Consider the following 4,566-nt stretch of genomic DNA (forward strand, 5'->3'; position numbering starts at 1 on the left):
GCTGGATATGAAATTCTGGGTTGAAATTTCTTTTCTTTATTCTTGTGGAATATTGGCCTCTACTCTTTTCTGGCTTGTAGGGCTTCTGCTGAGAGATCACTGTGAGTCTGATGGGCTTCCCTTTGTGAGTAATCCAATCTTTCTCTCTGGCTGCCCTTAGCATTTTCTCCTTCATTTCAACCCTGGTGAATCTGACGATTATGTACCTTGGGGTTGCTCTTCTTGAGGAATACCTTTGTGGTGTTCCCGGTATTTCCTGGACTTGAATATTGGCCTGCCTTGCTAGGTTGGAGGAGTTTTCCTGGATACTATCCTAAAGAGTATTTTCCAGCTTGTATTAATTTTCTCCATCACATTCAGGTACACCTATCAAATGTAGATTAGGTCTTTTCACATAGTCCCATATATCTTGGAGACTTTGTTCATTTCTTTTTACCCTTTTTTCTCTAACCTTGCCTTCTCGTTTCATTTCATTGAGTTGATCTTTGACCTCTGATATCCTTTCTTCTGCTTGGTCAATTCAGCTGTTGAAACTTGTGTATACTTCGTGAAGTTCTCGTGTTGTGTTTTTCAACTCCTTCAATTCATTTATATTCCTCTCTAAGCTGATTACTCTCATTAGCATTTTGTCAAACCTTTTTTCAAGGTTGTTAGTTTCTTTGCATTGGGTTAGAACATGTTCTGTTAGCTCAGAGAAGTTTTCTATTACCCACCTTCTGAAGCCTGTTTCTGTCAATTCATCAGACTCATTCTCCATCCAGCCTTGTTCCCTTGCTGGTGAGGAGTTGTGATCCCTTGGAGGAGGAGAGGCGTTCTGGTTTTGGGTGTTTTCATCCTTTTTGCACTGGTTTCTTCCCATCTTTGTGGATTTATTTACCTCTCGTCTTTGTAGTTGTTGACTTTCAGATGGGGTCTCTGAGTGGATGTCCAGTTTGTTGATGATGAAGTTATTTGTTTCTTAGTTTTCCTTCTAATAGGCCCATCTGCTGTAAACTGCTGGAGGTTCACTCCTGGCCCTGCTTTCCAGGGGATCACCTGCAGCAGCTGCAGAACAGTAAGGGTTACTGCCAGTTTCTTCTTCTGCTATCTTTGTCCCAGAAGGATATCCACCAGACTTCAGTCTGAACTCTCCTTTATGAGGTGACTCTTTGGATATATGGGGGTCAGGGAGCATTTGAGGAGACAGTCTGTCCCTTATAGGAGCTCAAGTGCTGAGCTGCAAGCTCCATTTTTCCATTCAGAGTTGCTGGGCAGGTACATTTAAGTCTGCTGCAGCAGAACTCATAAACGCCTTTTTTTCCCCCAGGTGCTCTGTCCTGGGAAGGTAGGGCTTTATTTACAAGTTTCTGTCGTGCTGCTGCCTTTTTTCATGGCTGCCCTGCCCAGCAAGGAGGCAGCCTAGTCACAGTCTGCCAGCAGAGGCTTTGCTGAGCTGCTGTGGGCTCCGCCCAGTTTCCGTGTGAACTTCCCTATAGTCCTGTTTGTAGGGGTATAGTTAGAACTACCTCTGCAATGGCGGCCCACCTCTGTAATGGGAGACTGTCTCTATAATGGCGGTCTGCCTTGGCAATGGCGGGCTGCCTCAGTAATGTCAGAGTATCTCAGCAATAGTGAACTACCTTGGTACTGGTGGACTGCCTCAGTAATGGTGGACATGGCTCCCTCACTGAGCTGGACCGTCCTGGGTTCAGCTGTGCTTGCTGTGAAACTCTCAATCCAGAGCATTTCAGATTGCTGTTTTTTGTGGGGGTGGGACAGGCCAAGCCTGATCACCTGGCTCCCTGCCTCAGACCCCCCCTTTTTTTTTTGTCAGTTGAATGGGCGACTCTGTCTCCCAGGTGTCCCAGTCACCCGTTGAAATGGTGCCCAGATTTGTGTGATTTCTTGTGCATAGACCCACTGGAACAGCCGTTGGAGACTTGTGGCTCTTTATCTTGCTGGGGAATCTCCTGGCCTATCTCCCTGTTTCAGTCCCCTTTTTTTCAGTTGAATGGGCAACTCTGTCTCCCAGGCATTCCAGTCACCAGTTGAAAAGGTGCCCGGATTTGTGTGAGATTTTGTGCAGAGACCCACTGCATCAGCTGAAACAGCTGTACTGGGGTCTTGTGGTGCATTTTCACCCAAGAATCTCCTGGCCTGGCTCCCTGTTTCAGTCCCCTTTTTATCAGTTGAATGGGTGACCCTGTCTCCCAGGCGTTCCAGTCACCTGTTGAAAAGGTGCCTGGATCTGTGTGATTTCCTGAGCGGCGACCCACTGTGCCGGCCCGGACCTGTGTATTTTGTGTGGACACCCACTGTGCCAGTGACCCATGGGGCTCCTCCACCCTGGAATCTCCTGGTCTGTGGGCAATAAAAATCCATCTGGAAATGCGGCGTCCACTCACCCTCTGCATTCTCACTGGGAGCTGCAATCCAGAGCTGCTCCTAATCGGCCACCTGGGATCCCCCCAGCATAAATCTTTTACTATTTCTCTTGTTGGTTATTAGAAATTTTATTTGTTTGCTTTTGAGACAGAGTCTTGATCTGTCACCCAGGCTGGAGTGCCATGGTGCAATCTCCACTTCGCAGGTTCAAGTGATTCTCCTTGCCTCAGCCGCCCAAGTAGCTGGAATTACAGGCACCCACCTCCACACCTGGCTAATTTTTGTATTTTTAGTAAAGACAGGGTTTTGCCATGTTGGCCAGGCTGGTCTCAAACTTCTGACCTCAGGTGATCTACCTGCCTTGGTCTCCTAAAGTGCTGGGATTATAGGCATGAGCCACTGCGCCCAGCCTAGAAAGGTTTTATGACTAGAACTTGCTTGAAAGAATTTTGCAAAAATCAATCTGTGTTCTACAATTAGCAAAATTAATTAGTCCCTGGGGAAATGGTGAACATTGGTACAGAGTGTAGCATAGAAATTGCAAATACCAAGAAAAAATATCAAGAGGTTCCCATTTGAAACTAAAATAAGCATCTGTCTTTTAAGTCTTGGTTCATCTTAGGTCTTGGCCAATGCCAAGGCAATCTCTCAGAGAGGCCTTTCTGGATCTTTACCCTCTTCCCTACAACTGTCAGGCCTTCTGCCCCTCCAACCCTTGAAGACCTACTTCTGGCAATGGAATTGAAGAACCAATAAAAGACACAAAGCACCAATAGTGGGATTTCAGGGAGTAGTCATAGGCACTAAAGTTTTTATGGAGTTTCTTGACATCCCTCAGACCACATTAGCCCAATTAAGGTACAGGAAAACCTTGAAACCAAACGCAACCAACACTAGCCACTCAAGTAGGAGGCCATGATTGCACTGAAGGGTTGTTCTTTCAGTTCAACAACATTCACTGAATGCTGGGTATTTTCTGGGATCAGAGTATCCAAACATGAATCAGCAGCATCCTCAAAAACAGAGGTAAATTCATTACCGGTGGTACTGAACCTCTCAGCCACTCCCTTTTTGAGGCAATAGCAAGTCCTGTTCAAATGCAAACATGGTGGTCATCAGGGATGCACATTATGCAAATTAAAGGTCATGATCATTTGCTTATTTTGTTAGTCGGAATTCTTCCATGGTTCTGAGGAAATGGTCCAGTGTGTCCCCCTGCCCCTTGTTTCTTGCTCCACTTGAGCTGTTTACTTCTCTGCACCTGGACAGACATGTGAATTTGTTCCTTCAAGCCTTTGCTCAGTGGTTCTCAACCTTGCCTGCACACTGACACCTCGGCAGTGTTAGACATTTTCAGCGCTCCCCTCCCCACCATCTTAGTAAGTGCAGGCTGCTATGACAAATTACCATAGACTGGGTGACTTCAACAACTAAAATTTATTTCTCATGGTTCTAGGGACTGGAAGTCCGAGATCAGAAAGCAAGAATGGTTGGGTTCTTGGTGAGGGTCTTCTTCCTGGTACATGCACAGAGAGAGAGAGAGAATGAGAGAGAGAGAGAGGCTGGAGTGCAGTGGCACGATCTCAGCTTACTGCAACCTCCGCCTCCCGGGTTCAAGTGATTCTCCTGCCTCAGCCTCCCAAGTAGCTGGGGCTACAGGTGCGTGGTATTTTTAGTAGAGACAGGGTTTCACTGTGTTAGCCAGGATGGTCTTGATCTCATGATCTGCTCACCTCAGCCTCCCAAAGTGCTGGGATTATAGGCATGAGCCACCATGTCCAGCTGCCTCTTTCTCATTTTATAAGGGCATTCATCCTATTATGAAGGCTCCAACTTCATGATGTCATCTAAACCTATCGCCTCCCAAAAGCCCCACCTTCTAATATCATCACAATGGGGGTAGGGTTTTAACATATAAACTTTTGGGAGACACAAACTTTTATTCCAAAGCACTATCCAAGATTTAGACATTCTTGGTCTGGGGTGCCACTTGGAAACTGGGGTTTTAAAAGGTCTCCCAGGTGATCCGACACATGGCCCAAATTGAGAACCAGGGCAGTGGCTCTCCCAGCCTGAGGTGCCCTTTTCCCTTCTGAGATGGATGAAATCTTACCTTCCAGGCTCGGCTCACATGTCACCTCCTCTAGGTGGTGTCTCCTGACTCCTGAAAGCAGTCACCCTTGCGTGCTCCATGCTCCCATC

Source organism: Sapajus apella, unplaced genomic scaffold (genome assembly GCF_009761245.1).
Source record: "Sapajus apella isolate SASKATOON/1434 unplaced genomic scaffold, GSC_monkey_1.0 scaffold13, whole genome shotgun sequence".
Taxonomy (NCBI): domain Eukaryota; kingdom Metazoa; phylum Chordata; class Mammalia; order Primates; family Cebidae; genus Sapajus; species Sapajus apella.